Consider the following 21,221-nt stretch of genomic DNA (forward strand, 5'->3'; position numbering starts at 1 on the left):
GGGGATAGCAAGGAGGAGGGAGCAGTGTCAGGAGGCAAGCTCGTGTAACTCCTGTAGGGTCATTTGAGTTCCCCATCTTAAGGAGAGCAAGCATCATCTTTGGCAGAGGACGCAATGTGGTCAGATTCCTCCCTGTCACTCAGCAAGTGATCCCACTGCTGCCTGTATATTATACCAGTCATCTGGGTTTACAGGGACACTGTGTAGTGGTTTTGTGGTGTGGAAGCTATTGCTACCTAATTTTTTTTCTTTCTTGAATATCACTTTGTAGTGTCATGATTACAAGGCTTGGAAGAAGATAAGCTCTCTGTCCATTCTGAGTATAAATGGGCACTTGAGATGAAACCACCTAGTTAATTTCCCCTTATTGCTACAGGAGAATCTGAATCCAAACCACAACACAACCTAGCCCCTAAATCTCTATTAAAAACCACCTTGGGTAGTCTGGCAAAACCTTTATTTAAAGTCAGCAGAGAATTGTAAAGTCAAAAGTGAAAAATGGTGCAACAAGAAAGAATCATAAAAAAATACTAGATCAGTTAAATGTAGTCAAAGGCAATTTAGTGTGTTCTGGCACCAGTCCTTATTGATGCAAAGAATGTGATGTGTCAGGGGTCGGCAAGAACATGTAGGAAACGTGGAATGAAGGATACAGCTCCAAGCTTGACTCTGGGGCAGCCACACGGGCCATGCAGGAGCCCTTGCTCTTCCTCTGGACTAGGGATTTCAGGGAGAAGATTCTGATTATCCCAGTCTGGACATCTGTTCATTCCTTCTTAATGTTGTATATATTTTAAAATTAGAATTTTTTCATTCATGGGAATAAGCCAAGCCAGAGGCTGCATAAATTGAGTCAGGCCAAGAAGGTAGATATTCCTCATCAGTACTTTTTAGTATCCTAGTCTCTTTGGGGTTACCACTTTGACCTGCATTTCATATTCACATTCCAAGCTGTGATTATTTCTGTCTCATCTTCCCCAGCTCCTTTAGTCAGTATGAGCTGATCTGATTAGTGCTAAGCATTTCTGTAGCTTCCATTTTACTCAGCTGCCATGTTTAGGTACTGTGCTAGGTCCTGTATAGCATTATCTCACCAACCTCATTAAAACCCTACACGGCAGCTCTTTGTATCATGCCAGTTTCACAGATGAGACCAACAAGGGCTCAGAGACTCAGAACTCTTTGGAGGTTACTCACTGAGTAGCAGAAACAGGATTCACCAGGCCTGACTGCTCAGGGGTGTCATGCTAGAGGATTGTCTTGCTAACCTCATCTACAGTGGTATCTGGGGACCATACCTCTGGAGAATGTAGTTGCACTATAGGATAGTTTTAAGAATGAGACCAGTGTTTGAATCCTCACTTTACCACTTGATGGTTTTGTGACCTTGGGCAAGATACTCTGTATCGCCCTGTCTGTAATATAATAATTCCTACATTTGTAAGGTTGTTGTGAGGACCCTGTGAGTTGATATAAATAGACTATTTTAAAGAGTTTCTGGCCCATTGTAAGTGCTATATACATGCGTGCTGCTATTGTGGCTGATGACACTTCTGTTATTAATGTTATTGTTTTTGATGTCTTCCTTGGAAGGAAAGTTATGACCAACATAGATAGCATATTCAAAAGCAGAGACATTACTTTGCCAACAAAGGTTCGTCTAATCAAGGCTATGGTTTTTCCTGTGGTCATGTATGGATGTGAGAGTTGGACTGTGAAGAAGGCTGAGCGCCGAAGAATTGATGCTTTTGAACTGTGGTGTTGGAGAAGACTCTTGAGAGTCCCTTCGACTGCAAGGAGATCCAACCAGTCCATTCTGAAGGAGATGAGCCCTGGGATTTCTTTGGAAGGAATGATGCTAAAGCTGAAACTCCAGTACTTTGGCCATCTCATGCGAAGAGTTGACTCATTGGAAAAGACTCCGATGCTGGGAGGGATTGGGGGCAGGAGGAGAAGGGGACGACAGAGGATGAGATGGCTGGATGGCATCACTGACTCGATGGACGTGAGTCTGAGTGAACTCTGGGAGTTGGTGATGGACAGGGAGGCCTGGCGTGCTGCGATTCATGGGGTCTCAAAGAGTTGGACATGACTGAGTGACTGATCTGATCTGATCTGATCTGGAGACAGGGTGCCTTCACTGAGGGAAATGGGATTGGCTAAAGGGGAAGTGAAGGGTCAGCCCCATGGCAGGTCCATGGGGTGGAGGTTCTTAGGCAACGCACTGAGTACTGTTGCAATCCTACCTAATGGGGGGCACGCTCACTTTTGGTAGACCCTTTTCTCACAAACGAAGTGGTTTGGGGAGGTCAAATGAGGAAACTGGATTCTATGGGGGTACTCCTCCTAGGTACTTGTATTAACACGTTCAGAATCAGATTCTTGGGTCACCTGCTTTTCTTTCCCATCTACAGATTTACTTCCTGGAGAAACAGGGAGAGGTTTGGAGACTTCCTTGGTTCTAACAGGTCTTATCAGAATCTCTGTTGTAGATTCAGGAGGAGTGATTGGTTTAATGTAAATGCTTTAGAGGATCTGAAAGAGATTAGAGAAACCTATTCCAGAGGATAAAGGCAAGACAGGAGGGAACCATTAATCTCATGGACATTCAATTCCCTAAGAACTTTTTGGGGAGTGACCAGAAACAAGCCAGGCCATATGCTGTCCATTTGCAATCCTCTGAGCTCTGGACATTTTTTTTTTTTTTAAACGGATCGAGGCCAATGCCATTGCCTCATTTGGATGGTTCTTAAACTTGAAAAGGAACTGAAAGGTTGAGGCTTGCATGCAGAGTCGAAACAGATGATTTGACGAAAGTAGTCCTGACAAACACCAGGGCTCTCCCGATTGTCAGAAACAGTCTGATGATGACATGTTCGAAGCTTCCCAGACTGGCTTGCGTTTTGGTAAATAGGAACAATCAGGGAAGACATAGTTATGCTGTGGAGAGATCTGAGATGTGGAGAGAACAAGTTAATTGTTCAGCTTCAACTGAGACCTTTCACTCAAGTCATTAATCACAGTGCACAGTCTGGAGCCTTGGCCCCACAGTTCAGGGCTTTAGGCTGCTCTCCCGCTCCAGACCAAGGCTCATTCCAGGTGCTGGCCATTTGCGTTTCCCTCCAACTGGGCTGATTTATGGACCCAGAAATGTTTCCTGGTTTTTCCAAATTCTGTTCCATTACTTTGTAATAAAGGGGACATGTGATTTCTGGTTTTGTGCAGATCCTCAGTTTTAACATCCCTAGTACCAAAGATTTTTTCAATTAGTCTGTGGCCTGTCTTCTGTGACAGAGAGAGTAGAAATGTTGTTCTGTGTTTTGAGTATCAAAATGAAGACTTTTAGAGACTCTCTTGTTTCTTCCCTGCTTGGCTTGAGCTGAAGACACACAAGCCCTGCATGAGGCTTGTTCCTGCATTCAACATCTCAATGCAAATTAAGTCTTGGGAAACCTTAGTGACAATAGCTCACCATAGTGATTGGGATTGGCATTATCCCCATTCTGCCCCAACACATATGGTTCAAGGTATAATAGCAGGCCTTCCATACTGGGGCCAGGTCTCCGATGACAGAGTAAGCCAATATTGAAGACTTCGCAAGAGAACCTGAGTGTCAGAGGAGGACACTGTAATATTGAGGCTAAACAGGGCATTGCCGAGTGTTACCTGTTGGACTGAAAGATAAACCCAATCTAAGCTGATAAGAGGCAACAGATCCCTTGGGAGTTTTCCCAAGTGGCAGAAATGTGTTGCAAGAAAGTAATTGGAAATTGATATTTGACATATCTCTGGGTTGCTTTTTATTCCTGATGACACCAAAGGGTTTGGCCAAGAGTCAAGAGTGACTGACACGTGAAATCCTGCAATCCACAACTGAAATATGACCTCTTCTTTGCTGAAAGTAAGCAGCTGCTTTTTGACCCTTTGTTTCCTAACTAGCACATCAACTGTGGAGACTTATGGGCTCAGCTTGGTGAAATGAACTATGAATATAGCCAATCCTGCCTTTCAATACTTCTCTGAAAGAAAGTCTTCACTGGCAGTGGAGAACTGTCCTTAAAATTCAAATCAATTTAATGGTCCTTTTTCAGAGTCTGCTATGGGTTCTGTATTGCATTGTGTGCCATGGGACGTACAAAATAAATACCAAATATGGCCTTTGCCCTTGAGGAACTTATAGGCTCCTGGGAAGGATGATGTGTTTATGAAACACATTTTCCATGCAAGATAAGATATCACACGTGGGCCAAAGTGACTGGAACCTGGAATAAGTACAACAGGGGGTCAGAAAAAGGAGAGTAGGCAGGCTAGACTTGTCAGGGAAGACTTTATGGATGAGGTGGGACAAAGACATCGATATCCCAAACCCAGAACGCATCCTTATAGAAACTGCAGGGAACATAGAATCAGGTTGCTAAGAGATTGTGGAGCCCACTTGAAGTGAAAATAAATTTGTTCAATATGAGGATAGATAATTTAGTTCAATAAATATTTATTGAGTGCATGCTTTGTGACAACTGTATCTGATGAGGTAAGAGATGAATAATCCCTACACAGAACACAAGCGGGTAATTCTCAGATGCTACCTTCTCGTAATCGAGATTTTTAAAGTTATGCTGGCCTGTGTGATTCCAAAACTTGTGATTTTTACCACTTAACATTCCATCTTTCAGAAAGACCTTCCCATGCTTGCTTCAACAATACATATAGTAAAATTGGAATGACACAGAAAAGATTATCATGGCTTTTGCCCAAGGATGATGTGCAAATTCTTGAAGCATCCTATATTTTAAAAAAGTAGAAGATGAATTTACCCGAGATATCTTTGGGTTGAGGAGCTGAGTCTAATTTTTTTGTGTAGTGGAGGAATGACACATCCAACTTCATAAGCTGCTAACAGTGTAAAGAATTGCATGAATGCGGATTGTGACAGGAAGGGACACTGAGTTAGCATTTGAGTAGCCCCAAATTCCTGGGTTAGGGAGTATTTGGAGTAGCATTTGAAAAGTCTGAACCTGGCCCGAACTCATGATCATAAGCAGAGTCCAAGCTCTCTGAAGATCAAATTTTCTTGGAATTTCCATGATTCCCTTTGACAGCTTCTTTGGAAACCCAGTTAGAAGGGTCTTCCATTATTAGCATTTGAGATAGTGTTGCACTGGGCTCTTTGGCTCTCATGAAGTCTGATCTTGGCACTACCCAGATATAGTGGTAGAGTCACTGAAAATTCTGTCTGTAGTCTTCCTTGCAAAATGAGGAAATCTATTATTTGTTCCCTTAAGGTAGAGGCAATTGCAGATTGGTCTAGAAAGAAGAGAAGTCAGGATGACGGTGGTGGCAGTGGTGGTCATCATAGACACGCTAATCATTATTCCAAATATCCACATAGTTTTGAATAATATAACCACAGAACACTAGTAAGCCCTGGAAAGAATCTAAGATATCAAGCATCGAGGCGCAGAGGTGTCAGGGTTTATTTAGCTAAGCAATGCCAGAGGAGAACTAGAAAATCTCCCTTTTTAGCTAGCAATCATTCTCATACCACAGTGAGACCCTGCTTTGTAACCCCTGCATTTCTGCCACGCATGTGACTGCTCTGAAGCTCATTTAGATATCAAATTTAAATGGAATTCCCACAAAAACTTTTTTTTTTTTTTAATTTGGAGGGACTGGTGGAAGGAAAAACTAGAAGAAATTTGAAAACACTCTTGATTCCTGTCATTTTCCTTAGTATTCAGTCATTCTCTTCGTCTGAGAGGCTCATTCTGGCCCCCCCCCAGTATAGATACATAGATACACATGTGCTCACCCACTCATCTGTATGCATGCGTGTGTATTGATATGCATTCCTCTTCATCATCTGCAGTCATTTTACAAATAATGGCTTGTGTGTGTGTGTTTTATCATCTTATTTTTAAAATGAAAATGACAACTTCAAAATTCTTTGCAGAAATAGTTCTTTTATGGTGTAAAAAAAAAAAAAAAATTCCAGTATGTAGGCCAGGGTCATCTTTGGGTCACAAAATTCCATGAGGGAGTTGGCATTGGGAGGGGATAAGCGGTGACTTTGGAATTTCTGTCCCTCCGTTCTGGGCACATGCATCAAGTTGGTAACAAAGAAGTTAAGTTAGTGGAGAGCTAGTGAAATAGAGTCCAGTGAGAAAGATAGAACCAGGTTGAGAGTACAGAGTATGGGCAGGATGTAGAAGGAGACAGGGAGGTGGGGATGCCCTCCCCACCTCTTACAGCCTCTGTCTCGTCTGTGAGCTCATCACTGTGCTGGGGGTGGGGTTGAGAAGATAAAAGGAGCTGAGACTTTTGAGTTGAAACTTTTGCTCTTGAGGAAGCTGTCTTGCGAACTTTCTTCTTGAATAGAACCAAAGGGGTTTTGTAGAGTTAGGGACATCAGAGTGGGGCTCAGAGTACCAGGGATAGACTACTCAGAACCTGATCTAGGTCCTGAGTTTAAGGATGAGAAAGTACTACAGGCTTTCTATAAACCGAGGGAGCAAGGCAGGAGGATCAAAATCTGGCATAGGCTCTGCTCGCCCCACCCTGGCTGTCGGTACGTCTACTCAGCAGGATGGCTTGTTAGCAGTCATCCAAAGCGCTGTCTAGAGCAGCATTGCCCACAGATAGGAACTTTGAAGCTTCCTTCTATGCTGCTCAGGCCTGTGAGGAAAACACCCTTAATGTTCTTTCCCTGGACTAGCTGAGCTTGGACAGTGAGGAAGCCCAGTGGCTCCCTGAGCAGACTGGCTGCAGAAACCACCCTCTGCGGTGGGCAGCAGAGAATCCGTTCTAATGAGGTGGATGAAACTGGAGCCTATTATACAGAGTGAAGTAAGCCAGAAGGAAAAACATCAATACAGTATACTAATGCATATATATGGAATTTAGAGAGATGGTAACAATAACCCAGTGTACGAGACAGCAAACGAGACACTGATGTATAGAACAGTCTTATGGACTCTGTGGGAGAGGGAGAGGGTGGGAAGATTTGGGAGAATGGCATTGAAACATGTAAAATATCACGTAGGAAACGAGTTGCCAGTCCAGATTCGATGCACGATGCTGGATGCTTGGGGCTGATGCACTGGGACGGCCCAGAGGGATGGTATGGGGAGGGAGGAGGGAGGAGGGGGAGGGAGGAGGGAGGAGGGTTCGGGATGGGGAACACATGTATACCTGTGGCGGATTCATTTTGATATTTGGCAAAACTAATACAATTATGTAAAGTTTAAAAATAAAATAAAATTAAAAAAAAAATGTAAGTGACCAGAGGGTCCTGTATTTCACACTTCTGAGGGGGTAGCCACAACACCTAGGGTGGGGAGACCCACATTTCCAGTTTCCCACCTCCATCTCCTGTAGGAAGGTTACAAGGAAGTCTGGCCTTAGTGGTCTGCTATTTCCCTGTCTGTAAACATGATATCATGATTATTGTACACATCCTGTGCTCGGTGTCCTGAGGTGTGAGACCTCAGTTGACTTTGAGAAACATAGAGGCCATTGTGGAAATAGGAAAGATGAGCACAATCACGCCATTATCTGAAGTGTGTGCAGAGCCTGCCTGACAACAGCTAGGGGACTTGGACAAATCAGAGACCACTGTCACATATGGAGAGGTGCTCCCACCTTAGCCTCAGTAGCTGTTTCTTCTTACTGAAGAGTGAGAACAGTGGGAGGCCTAAAGCAAGCTGGAAGCAAATCCCTAGACTTGGTTCATTTCATGACCACAGTGCTTGGTGGGATTATCAGTAAAAGCTCTGGCAGTCCTCATGGGAGAAACGCCAGATATAAAGCAACTGAATGTTCATTCACCTCTTTTAAGTTCTTTCAGAAATAACTTGATTTACAAAAGAATATGGAATCATCATTGTCAACCAAGATGTCATTGTCACTTTAGGATGTCCAGAAACAAAGGGATATTATATCCTTTGTTCTTAGAGCACTACAGATGCCAAATTATGCACAGGGTTCCCTCATGGCATTGAGTGTGTGCGAGCCTAGAGGCAACTGAACACTGATTTCAGAAAGAGATTGCCTCTGGTGGTGTTCTCACCTGAATATTTCCCTGGAAAAGTGGGAGGAAGCATGCCCCCCCCAACCCTGCTGCATTCTGATGGAGCAGTAGGCAGCAAGGCAGAGAAGGGCTAGAAATGGTAGGGGGTTTGGGGTAAATTCTTCTCAGCCTCCATCTAAGGAGCTTGACAAGGGTACCAGTAAAGGGAATGAGAAATAATTCCAAACTTTTGGTTTTGCCGGCACATCAACATATACCAACAAGTGCTTGATTCAAAACATAAATGTTTGATTAATGCAGTATCAGGCATCTGGAACAGAGAACAGTGGAATTCGGGGCTTGAGTAGGACTTAAATGTCTTTCATTTTGACCACAGCAGTCTAGATGCACATAGTAGGCACTGGAAATGTTTGTTGATTAGGTTTTCTTTGATTGGAATGACATGGTTGCTTGACTTTGGGTCCAGATGTTTGGCATCCAGCCAGAGTTGTGTGCTCTGCATCTGTCATCAACCTCCCACGGCAGAGGTGGTTGGCTGGGGCAGCACTCCCCCCATCCCCAGGCTGAGGCCTCATTCTGCCTCTTTCAGTTCCTGCACACTGGCTCATGTGAGCATGGGCAACAGTGTGTTAGTTGTTTAGTTGTGTCCAACTCTTCGCGATCTCATGGACTGTGGCCTGCTAGGCTTTTCTGTCCTTGGAATTCTCCAGGCAAGAATACTGGAGTGGGTTGCCATTTTCTTCTCCAGGGGATCTTCCAAACCCAGGGATTGAACCTGGGTCTCCTGCACGGCATGCAGATTCTTGACAGTCTGAGCCACCAGGGAAGCCATGGGCCACAGAACATGCAGCAAATGACCTATGGAGCTGGCTAGCTGTAGAAGTTGTCCTCCACACCCTCATTCCCCTGAGTCATGGTGGTTGTATTTTATGAGAGAAACATTGGCATCTCAGCGAACAGACCATAGCAGTGCTAGTGATAAGGACTTGTGCAGTCAGGTATTCATCCATTCCATTGGTCATTGCAAAACTGCTGAGGACAGGTCCATGAGTTCCCAGCACTGACCAGGAAGCTGAGGAGGAAATATGAGAAGACCCGTGGAAGGGAAAGTAGACGTTTCACAGGTTAGTGGGGATGTAAGACCTTCATTAACTCCTAGGGAACAGTGACAGGATGGGTGGTTCCATTAGTGCTGATGGCATGGGCAGCAGAGGGGAAGGATGCCATATGGTAGAGTGGATACATATGCATTAGATCTGAGTCTGCATTTCATATCTGCCTTGCAACTCCAGCATGTGACTTTAAGCTCAGGCCTCAATTCCTTGTCTTGTAAACAAAGAGAATGTCCCAGGATATTCTTCAGATCCTTCTGTGACACTTTGATCAGAAATTTTGAGATCATTTTCCCATAATTTAAGGTTCCCCCAAACCTAGAACTTACTACTTTCATAGATAAACATAGACTTCTAATGCACTAAGGAACCTGGGATGAAAAGTAGTGAAGGAAGGTTTAGACTGTGCACTCATGTCCAACAGAGGATCAAATGGTCGGATGGCATCACCGACTCAATGGACATGAGTTTGGGCAAACTTTGGGAAATGGTGAAGGACAGGGAAGCCTGGCGTGCTTCAGTCCATGGGGTCACAAAGAGTTGGACACAACTGAGCAACTAAACAGCAACTACCGATGTCTTGGTTAAAAGACAGCAGCAGTTGTAGGTCTGGGAGGATACATTTTGGATAAAAATACAAAGGTTTGTTATGCTTGGGAATGGAGCTCTATTTCAAAGTAAGACAGTACCAAGTTTGATCTTTCTTCATGGATAACATGCTTGGTTCAGTTATTTATCTCAGGACCAAGAGCATCTTGTTGCCCTTGAGTTGGTCCACAAACTGCCTTGGTTCACCATTGTTGGTATGGCAACCTTGTGAGCAGGTTCCGGAAGGCGTCTGCTGCCAGTGTTAAAGGTGGCACCCAGGAAACAGGGACTCTATTTTTGTGGGAAGTTGAGAAACGAGAGATAGGATAATCTGGATTTGAACCCAGGAAGTAGTGTAGGTACAAGTTATACTCCTGTCTAGCTGAAAGATAGATTCATTACCCAGGTGGTTTCCAGTCTCTTTTGACTCCATGGAGTGAGGTCAAGTGTGTTACCCATACAAAGGACAAACTGCAAAAGGCTTTAGAAACCTCTCACTTCTGTATAGTACTATATTGCTTTCTAAGAGGTTTATGAACCAACTTAATCATTCCCCACAATGATGCAGTAACGATATTCCTAAATGACAAGAGGAACTGAGGTCTGAGTATGTTGATAGGGTTAGCTGTTTCTCAAAGGACATTTGATGGATGCTGGAAAAAGTCCTACCCTGAAGCTGTTCAGAACCTTCTCTCCATGGCTGAATTTATTCTATAGTTTAAAATATACCTGATTCTGTGTACTTCTTTTTAAAATACAGGAGCTCCTGGGGAAGAAGTCATATCAAGCTTACTGTCACTTAAATTCAGTTCAGTTCAATCGCTCAGTCATGTCTGACTCTTTGTGACCCCATGAATTGCAGCATGCCAGGCCTCCCTGTGCATCACCAACTCCCGGAGTTCACCCAAACTCATGTCCGTCAAGTCGGTGATGCCATCCAGCCATCTCATGCTCTGTTGTCCCCTTCTTCTCCTGCCCGCAATCCCTCCCAGCATCAGAGTCTTTTCCAATGAGTCAACTCTTCACATGAGGTGGCCAAAGTACTGGAGTTTCAGCTTTAGCATCATTCCTTCCAAAGAACACCCAGGGCTGATCTCCTTTAGAATGGACTGGTTGGATCTCCTTGCAGTCCAAGGGACTCTCAAGAGTCTTCTCCAGCACCATAGTTCAAAAACATCAATTCTTCAGCACTCAGCCTTCTTCACAGTCCAACTCTCACATCCATACATGACCACAGGAAAAACTATAGCCTTGACTAGACGAACATTTGTTGGCAAAGTAATGTCTCTGCTTTTGAATATGCTATCTAGGTTGGTCATAACTTTCCTTCCAAGGAGTAAGCATCTTTAATTTCATGGCTGCAGTCACCATCTGCAGTGATTTTGGAACCCAAAAAATAAAGTCTGACACTGTTTCCACTGTTTCCCCATGTATTTGCCATGAAGTGATGGGACCAGATGCCATGATCTTCGTTTTCTGAATGTTGAGCTTTAAGCTAACTTCACTCTCCTCTTTCACTTTCATCAAGAGGCTTTTTAGTTCCTCTTCACTTTCTGCCATAAGGGTGGTGTCATCTGCATATCTGAGGTTATTGATATTTCTCCCGGCAATCTTGATTCCAGCTTGTGCTTCTTCCAGCCCAGCGTTTCTCATGATGTACTCTGCTGCCGGGGTCCAGCCCCGGCTGATCCAGGGTATTCGAAGGGGAGACGGCTTCGGCGACTATTTAAATATTCATCAAAGATATAAAGAGTAATAGAATGAGGATAGCTCAGTAGGAAAATTCAGTGGAGAAAAGAGGCTGAGTAGCTTGGTTTACGCGGGAGACCAATAAAACTTCAAGACAAGAAGCTTGCACCACTTACGTAGGCCGCAGGCATCCTTCCGTTCTCCAGAAGGAGAGGAGACTCTGAGGCCTCCCTGGTCGGATCTTAGAAGCCCAGGCATAATTAGTAAGCATGGTGGGTTCCGTGCTCCAGATGGAGACTCAGCCAGAGTGAGAGAGAGAGCGACATGGGGAGACCAGTATTTCGAGGAACTGATCCCAATTCTTTATTTTCCAGAGTCTGTTTTTATACACTGAGATGTTATACAAAAGTCACGTGGGGACAGCAGTCCTGACTTTTATTAAAGTCAGGTGCTTCACACAAATGTATACAGAGGTCTTAGGGGTGTTACATCATCTTCTGGTCAGGGGGGCCTGCTGACAATTTACGACCCTCTCCTTGTGACAGTGGTCAGTCAACCAGAGCACTTTTTTCTCCAAGGGTGATTATTCTTAAAACAGATGCCACCCACATAAAGTTACATTCCTATAGGGTGAGGGTGTAGTGGGTTTTAGTTAAGGAAAGAATTTACTTAGCCTAAGGTCTAATGTGATTTATATCAAAGGTTAATACTTATTTCTTCTATATATTCATTAATGTGTGTAAGGGCAGGGGATGTGGAGTCTAAGCAACAAACATTGGCCTAACAAATGAAAAACCCTTCACCAATACAATTTCTAATCAGCCCACTATACTTATACTAATGGTTTTCTAACTTTTCTAAGGAACCTGTTTTTAGAAGGTTTAAAGCATCTCGTGCCTCTCACGGTTGGGAGGCTGTGAGCAATCACATGTGGCCAGACAAGCCTGTCAGGCAGGCTAGAGAACCTTCAGAGGAGTTTGTAGGTTGAAACACTCCTGTCACGCCCAGGAATTATTATTAACTGGAGCTCTAAGTTAACTCCTTCTCCGAAAGAGTTGGTGGGGGACAGCCCCCCGTAAAGTCAGAGGTGTAGGGGAGAGCACAAAGTAGTAAAGTAGGCAGGCTCTGGTTATGGGGGTAGATGCTCGAGAATTTCCAGGGGGACTCCTGAGGCTCGATCCCGCCTTTGTGTATGTCGAGCCTCCTTCCTCATGACCTTTGTCATGGGTGGAGTGCCTCACGCCGGCCCCCAACACTCTGCATAGAAGTTAAATAAGCAGGGTGCCAATATACAGCCTTGACGTACTCCTTTTCCTATTTGGAACCAGTCTGCTGTTCCCTGTCCAGTTCTAACTGTTGCTTCCTGGCCTGCATATAGGTTTCTCAAGAGGCAGGTCTTCCCATCTCTTTCAGAATTTTCCACAGTTTATTGTGATCCACACAGTCAAAGGCTTTGGCATAGTCAATGAAACAGAAATAGATGTTTTTCCGGAACTCTGTTGTTTTTTTGATGATCCACCGGATGTTGACAATTTGATCTCTGGTTCCTCTGCCTTTTCTAAAACCAGCTTGAACATCTGGAAGTCCTGCCACTTAAGTAGTTGCCTGAAAAAAAAAAAAAATATTTTTAACAATCATTCTGACATAGCTGAGCACAGAATACTAGATTGTCCAATTTAGGTTAAGTGCAAGAGGATCGGGATAGATTTGGGTTTAGGGAGTTTGTTTGGAGCAACCATCCTGAAGCGGGCATAATAGTGAGTGCCTTGGGACTCCAGTTGTGAATGAGGGGAGTCCCTAAGTAGGGAATAGTGATGCAAGGTGTGAATCAAGGGAGATATTGAAATCAGAGTAACTCTTCGTATTTCGGGCTTTGGTTAGTCTCTCTGTGTTGGACCCATCCCTAGCGAGCAGGGTGGGATTGTGACGGATGGGGTCAAACCCATCTGCAATTACTGGCCAAATACCTGGCTGTGGGCATTGGTCCATTTCATACGCTCTCGTATTCTGCTAACTACTTAAGGCAGAAAAAAAATCATTCCCGTTTGACTCCAATATGTGCCAGTTGAAACTGAAATCTTCATACTGAGCAAATGTACCAGAGAACACTCTATAAACTTAATGAGGGAGATGAAGAGATATGTGCCAGAAACCTAGAAAATTTAACACTGATGAGGTTATGACTATTATATGTTTAGTTAAATTGTTGACACTGACAGGACGTGGCTGAGGAAATCTGCCATCCGTTTTCTTCTTGTATCAGTGATAATGGTTCCTTGGTGTGCTCTTCCCAGTTAACAAAAATACTCCTCCAAAGTTAAATGCAGGGAGAAGTGACATAAGAAATACTTTTATTATCTCTGCTCTTCTGGGAGTTCCCTCCAGGCACATTATTTAAAGCAGGACTTCTTCCGACTGGCACATGAGTTTGGAGGGAGGGACTTACAGGTTCAGAGGTGAATGTAGAGGGTCCTGAGAGGTGGGAGCCTCCTAACCCTGTGCATGCATATGTGCCCTGGCAAACCCATCTAGCAGAGTGCTGTGCTCATCTTCCCCAAATCCCTCTTCTACCTTTCACATTTTCCCTCCCCTCAAAAACAGAGAAAGGTTCTCCTTTGCCTAGTGAATAAAATCTCAACCTCTTTAAGTGGCAGTGAAGGCATAAATGTGATCACAATTTTTGTAAGCTGCAAGATCACATCAGATCAGTAAGCTGCAAAGTGCTGTATAAATATTAACTATTTGAAGAGGAATCAGGGAGTGGTAGAAAAAAGTATTGAATCTGGAGTCGGGACACTTTGGTTTGAGTCTTATGCTAGTTGGGTGACCTTGGACAGGTCACTTAAACTCTCTGAAGCTCAGTTCCTTTATAAGACAAGATAATTGTGATAGTTAAATTAATTGAAAGTGACATAGTAATTAGCAAAGAGTGGACACTCAATACCTATTAATGAAGACATGGTAACTGAAGGCAATTTAGTCCAACTCTTGAGAACACTGGCTGTGGAGACATGAATTATTTATTTTCCTGTGTCTCTTATTCCCTGCCTATAAAATGGGGATAAGATGGAAGAGTTAAATGAATTAATACATACCTGGATCTTTCAACAGTGCCTGGGCCATAGTAGTCCTTCTGTAAGTAATGAGGCTCCTATTACTGCTGTGGTTACTTTTATTACTCAAGGACCTGTTCTGGCCTTATCTTTCCAGCTTTGTTTGTTTTTCAGTAGAGAGAGAGCTTCTCCACCAGGTCATAACATCCTTAGGATGGAGACTAATTCTTACCTTTAACTGGTGTGGAATTTACTCAGTGCCTGAAAAATATTCAATCATTTTGTTGTTTAAAAAAAAAACATACAAATATATGCTTGCTATGTCTACACAGCATTGTATTGGAGGTTTTAGTTGGTGCAACAAGGCAAGAAAACAAGAAAGAAAAAAAAAAAAAAAAAGCCTAGACTGGAAAGAAACAAAGCTCTCTTCATTCACAGATGATCATGTAATAGAATCTGTAAAAAGCTACCAGAAGTAATAAGTGAATTTAGCAAGGTTGGAGGATATAAGATCAATATAAGAATCAATTTGTTTTTAGTTGCTTATCCTTAGGATTGTCACAACTAGACCAATTACCTGCAACACAGAATGAGTAGGGGGTAGTGATGGTAAATAAAATTGGAAAGGCAGGTTGAGACTCAGTTTGATGACGTAAATTAATTTGGAATGCTTTTGCTCAAGCTTTTTGTCCATCTGTCCCCTCCCTTCCTTCCTACCTTTTCTTTCTTTCCTCTTTCCTTTGTTTCCCCCCCCCTTTCCCCTTTTCTCTTCCTCATTAGTTTGTTGACATAAACAACCTGTCTCCGTGAAAAAAATGTAGAATTTTGTTTCTTAAAAACAAAGTTGGTGTTTTTTTTTGTTCCCTTGGATTAAATTAACAAAATGAGCAAATAACAAAAAACAATACACAAAAAATTGCTTTAAACTTTTGGGGATCATTCTGTGAAAAAAGTTACCAAAGACGGAGACGTAATATTAGTCCATGGACCCTGGAGCTGCAGGTATCTGGATTCAAGTTCTTTCTCTTAATAAGATCTGTGACTTTGGCAAGATCCCTTCAGCTTTTTGAGGCTCAGTTAGCTTGTTTTTAAAAAGGAATAATGGTTACATGACCTCTTTCTTTACAGGGTTCTTGATAGCTCACTTCAACAACACTTTTTGAGTTCCTAAGAATTGGAACCATGACATGGAGATAGAGAGTCTTTCCCTTTTTAAGGAACATTTAGTGATGATATGTGTGAAAATAACTTCAATGTCATGAAATAGGCTGTTAAAGTTGTATAAGGAGAAACATGGGAGGTGCAGAGAAGGGGTTAATTAGCTGTGCCTGTGGAATAGGGGACCGTTTTGCTGCCTTGATATCTACACCCAACCTCAAAGTTTAAATGGAATTTTTAACAGTTAGAGAAAGGGGCAACTTCAGTACAACTATAATCTTATATTTGTTTAGCACTTTATTCTTTTGCTTGACACAAATTAGAGTGGTGTAAAACCTATAATTTAAAACTATAAGGGATTATTATTTGTATTCCAGGGGCAGTTATTATTACTTTAAATTATTCTTTGGTAAAGCTGGGGAAATTTCGACCTTAAATTGCAGCAACTTAACCAAATTTGTTTACATAAAAATTCCCAGGGAATTTTTCCATGTTGGAGGAACCAGAAGTCTTAAGAACTTAGCTCCTACTGAGACAAAGGCAAGAGTAGAGTGACACAGATTAGGAGAAGGCCACTGAAAAGAAGAAAAGAGGGTGGTAATTAAGTCTTTGCAAAATGATGGCCCATTTTATAATTATGGCACAAATAGCTAAGTAAAACTATAAAAATATAGAAACCTAGATGTTTCAACATTGGTACAACATTAACCCAAAGTGCTCAATCTTTGTGAAATGTTGCAACCTGAGAATTTTCCCTTGGCAATCCTGATAAATCATGTGGCACTGCCCCTAGGAGAGAATTGGGGTCACAGCCCTGGGTTAAATTACTCAGTTCTACAGATCCTTGCCTTGGTCCAACATGCCATCTATGCAATGTTGAATGTTTGACAAAATACTGAAGATTATTTGGAAATATAGATAGAAACCGTATTTGGAGGTTTGCAGAAGAGTGGGAAGTGGAGCCAAGAATGTACCTATAATTTAGGGAACAACAATGAGGTCTCATAAAAATAAATAACCATGATGTTAAATAGACTACAGATCATTTGCACCTCGAGGCTTCTCTTAGATTTTGTGCCAGTTGAAAAAAGAAAAGAGAAAAAGTGATAATTGGCCTTGCGCTTTGTGCCAGAAGACACAACATTTTAAGTAATCAAGAGTCGGACACAACTAAGCAACTAAACTGAATCAAAAAGAATCCCTCCCAATTATTAATATTTAAAGGAAGAAAAACAAAATCCATCAAGCTATCTTGAGTAACCATCCTGGATTTGGAAAAAGACTTTAAGCAACTCTGCCTGGAGTCATACTGTTTTATACTGCTCTTGACTTTACTTGAAAGCTGATGTTGCTATCTAGAAAACCTAACAGGTTTAAGTATTTCGGTTTTATTCACTGAGAAGTCATTTCCAGTCACATTGGAGAAATGGATTCTAGTGTTTGCCAGTAACCACTCCTCCTGTGCTTTAGAGAAAGTAGCGTGTGTGTTGGGAAAAGCACTGAACAGAAGTCTGATGACAAGAGTTCTACAACTTGCGTCTGCTAGTGCTTGAGTTTTAGACTTTAGATAAGTCAAGTCACAGATGTGATCCTCAGTTCTTGCCCCTGTAAAACAGGACCAGTCATACCTACGCAGCTACCTTGTAGAGTTGTGAGTGTCAGTTGAGAAGTTGGACATGGAAATATCATGCAAATGCAAGCGAGTGTGGGTTGCTACTCCTTGCAGTGGGCCTCTGAGACACAGAATGACAGGATTGGCCTCAGGGACTATATATGAAGCCATTGGTACTTTAAAAAAATATTTTATTGGAGGATAATTACAATATTGTGATGGTTTTTCCCATACATCAGCATGAATCGGCCACGGGTATACATGTGTTCCCTCTATCCTAAACTCCCCTCCCACCTCCCTCCCCACCCTATCCCTCTGAGTCATCACAGAGCACCAACTTTGGGTGCCCTGCTTCAGGCATCAGACTTGCACTGGTTATCTGTTTTACATATGGTAATGTATATGTTTGGCACTTTTACCAAGAATGTTGGCTTAGTTTAGTGGTATATGCCAGGGTCCAGTACAGCTTTGTTATTTTTCTTAGACCCGCCCCCGTGTATTCACTCTGTAGGACTAGACCTTCCTCTGCCTCTGAATAAAATCCCAGTTGGTGCCCCAAACTTGCAGCTCACTCTTGGAAAACAAGTCCTCTGTTTGCTGAGTCTTGAAATATTCTGGATCCAGTTATAAATATCCCAGTCTAGGGTAAGAATGTGAAATTCATCCACAGATAACGTCTCTTCTGTGGACTGAGGGACGTCTTCTTCCTTTATTCTTTCATCTTCTTCTCGTTCCCACTCCCCAGGTAGGTTCAGTGAAGAAAGGGAAGAGGAGGAAGAGGCAGGAGGAGGCGGCAGGAGCAGACTTGCCGCCAGTCTGGCCCTGCTTTGCTCTTCCAGGGACAGATGCGTAGTCTGGCCCTTCTCCTTAGGCTGTTTCATGAACAGCTGGAGTCCTCTCACTTGATGGTAATAAACACAGTCTCCTAAGGCTGTTCACTTGTTATTCCTCTTTCAAATCCTGGACATCTGGGAACTTCTCTCTTTTGAGATTTCTGTACCTCCAGCAGGGCAGGATCCAGGGTTAACGCAGGGAGCTTTTTCTTACACTTGGCCCTAATCTCCTCCATGGAAATATAGATCTTTGACTTACTAATAGTGGGAAATGGCTACATCCTCCAAACAGACCTCTTTTATTGAGCCATCTAGAAAGCAACCTCAGCCATAGTCTTTTTTTCATGTGTTAAATTTTTTAGACGTAAGTCATATGTCAGTTCATTCTTATCCTGAAAATGCAGGAGACACATATCAAGGTGTCCAAGTGATCCACTGGATCTCCTCTGATTTGCTTGAGATGACAGAAGTCTCCCTAAGCCTTATCCATGGAGGTGAAGCATTACAAGCAAACCTGAAAATTCTCTTTAAAGAAACCTCCACTTTGCACTTCCAGACTGCTCTCCTGCACCATCCAATATCTTTTCTTGGTAATGTAGAGAGATAAAATCAGCTAAGTGCTGCAAACCTAATTCTTAGATACCTCCATTGTAGGTCCTGCCTAGGTGTTCCGGTTCCCCATCTTAGATGTGGGTCTGGTTGGTTTCTATTGTCTTGAGGCTTTAGTTGAACTTAAATGGAATCACATTGTAACATTTTACTCTATTTATATCCATGCATCCCAAACTGTGGGCTTCCCAGGTAGCACTAGTGGTAAAGAACCCACCTGCCAATGCAGGAGACATAAGAGATGCAGGTTCAATCCTTGGGTCAGGAAGATCCCCTGGAGGAGGGCATGGCAAGCCACTCCAGTATTCTTACTTGGGGAATCCTAAGGATGGAGGAGCCTGGTGGGCTATAGTCCATAGCGTCACAGAGAGTCAGACATGACTGAAGCACCTTAGCATGCCTGCACACATCCCAAAGTGTAGTTTGAAGAACACTGCTTCAGAGAAGTGTTTCAAGATTTGTAAAGTTCTTGATTAAAAATCTCGGGAAACAAATGTAAGATTTTCAGCTATTAAGGTGCTTATTGCACATAAACCTATTAAATAATAATTAAACCTATTAAATAAATTAAAAAATTAAGCCTATTAAATAATATGTGGAATCTCTAATTTGGCACCCAGTTTTAGTTCCAGTGTTCTTCAGATATATTTATCTGTACAGCTGATTAATACAGTGTCTCTTTGCTTACGTTTTGGGCAGTGCTGCTCCAGATACAACTTAAGAGTCTTTTCTGATTAGTTGAGGCTTCCACTGGGCATAGCTAAGTATATTCATACATTCCTCTAAAGTTTCCCTACTAAAAGTAACGGGCTTATGTTCATGTGAATATATATTCTGAAAAGACTCAAATAGTATTAGCTGTGTAGAGAAAGAAAAGAGGTACTTGTTGCCCTGTTTATGAAAGACAGCAAATATTTTAAAAATTAGATAGTACAGATAATACATTAGACTAGGGATTTAGACTATTTGAGTATTTGATTTAGACTTTCAGAGTATAGCTTTGAATTGTAAAGACAAGTTCAGTTCAGTTCAGTTGCGTCCGACTCTTTGCATGGACTGCAGCATGCTAGGCTTCCCCGTCCATCACCAACTCCCAGAGCTTGCTCAAACTCATGTCCATCGAGTCAGTGATGCCATCCAACCATCACATCCTCTGTCATCCCCTTCTCTTCCTGGCTTCAATCTTTGCCAGCATCAGGGTCTTTTCTAATGTGTCAGTTCTTCACATCAGGTGGCCAAAGTATTGGAGCTTCAGCTTTAGCGTCAGTCCTTTCAATAAATATTCAGGACTGATTTCCTTTAGGATGGACTGGTTGGATCTCCTTGCAGTCCAAGGGACTCTCAAGAGTCTTCCCCAACACCACAATTTGAAAGCCTCAGTTCTTTGGCTTTCAACTTTCCTTATAGTCCAACTCTCACATCCATACATGACCACTGGAAAATGCATAGCTTTGATTAGACAGACCTTTGTTGGCAAAGTAATGTCTCTGCTTTTCAATATGCTATCTAGGTTGGTCACAGCTTTTCTTCCAAGGAGCAAGCATCTTTTAATTTCATGGCTGCAGTCACCATCTGTAATGATTTTGGAACCCCCCAAAAATAGTCTGTCACTGTTTCCATTGTTTCCCCATCTATTTGCCATGAAGTGATGGGACTGGATGACACCATCTTAGTTTTTTGAATGTTGAGTTTTAAGCCAGCTTTTTCACTCTCCTCTTTCACTTTTATCAACTCTTTAGTTCTTCTTTGCTTTCTGCCATAAGGGTGGTGTCATCTGTGTATCTGAGGTTATTGATAGTTCTCTGAGCAACTTGATTTCAGCTTGTGCTTCATCCAGTCTAGCATTTCATATGATGTACTCTGTATATAAGTTAAATAAGCAGGGTGACAATGTACAGCCTTGACATACTCCTTTCCCAATTTGGAACCAGTCTGTTGTTCCATGTCCAGTTCTACCTGTTGCTTCTTGGCCTGCATACAGATTTCTCAGGAGGCAGGTCAGGTGGTCTAGTATTCCCATCTCTTTAAGGGTTTTCCACAGTTTGTTGTGATCCACACAGTCAAAGGTTTTGGTGTAGTCAATAAAGCAGAAGTAGATGTTTTTCTGGAACTTTCTTGCTTTTTCAGTGACCCAGTGGATGTTGGTGATTTGATCTCTGGTTCCACTGGCTTTTCTAAATACAGCTTGAACACCTGGAAGTTCTTGGTTCACATACTGTTGAAGCTTAGACTTGGAGAATTTTGAGCATTACTTTGCTAGTGTGTGAGATGAGTGCAATTGTGTGGTATTTTGAACATTCTTTGGCATTACCTTTCTTCCTTTCTTTGGGATTGGAATGAAAACTGACCTTTTCCAGTCCTGTGGCCACTCATATTTGCTGACATATTGAGTGCAGCACTTTCACAGCTTCATCTTTTAGGATTTGAAGTAGCTCAACTGGAATTCCATCACCTCCATTAGCTTTGTTCTTAGAGATGCTTCCTAAGGCCCACTTGACTTGCGTTCCAGGCTGTCTGACTCTAGGTGAGTGATCACACCAT

The 21,221-nt window shown here is 42.5% G+C and overlaps 1 protein-coding gene and 1 non-coding gene across 4 annotated transcripts in view; both read left to right on the forward strand.

Annotated features, from left to right (window-relative positions):
• The window catches only part of LRMDA (leucine rich melanocyte differentiation associated), a 1,194,775-nt gene that overhangs the window by 948,589 nt on the left and 224,965 nt on the right, over positions 1-21,221 (forward strand). The window lies entirely within an intron of this gene.
• LOC133240804 (U6 spliceosomal RNA) lies at positions 4,688-4,792 on the forward strand. Its single transcript, XR_009734401.1, has one exon. It is a non-coding gene; the product is annotated as a U6 spliceosomal RNA (small nuclear RNA).

This window comes from Bos javanicus, chromosome 28 (assembly GCF_032452875.1).
Source record: "Bos javanicus breed banteng chromosome 28, ARS-OSU_banteng_1.0, whole genome shotgun sequence".
NCBI lineage: Eukaryota > Metazoa > Chordata > Mammalia > Artiodactyla > Bovidae > Bos > Bos javanicus.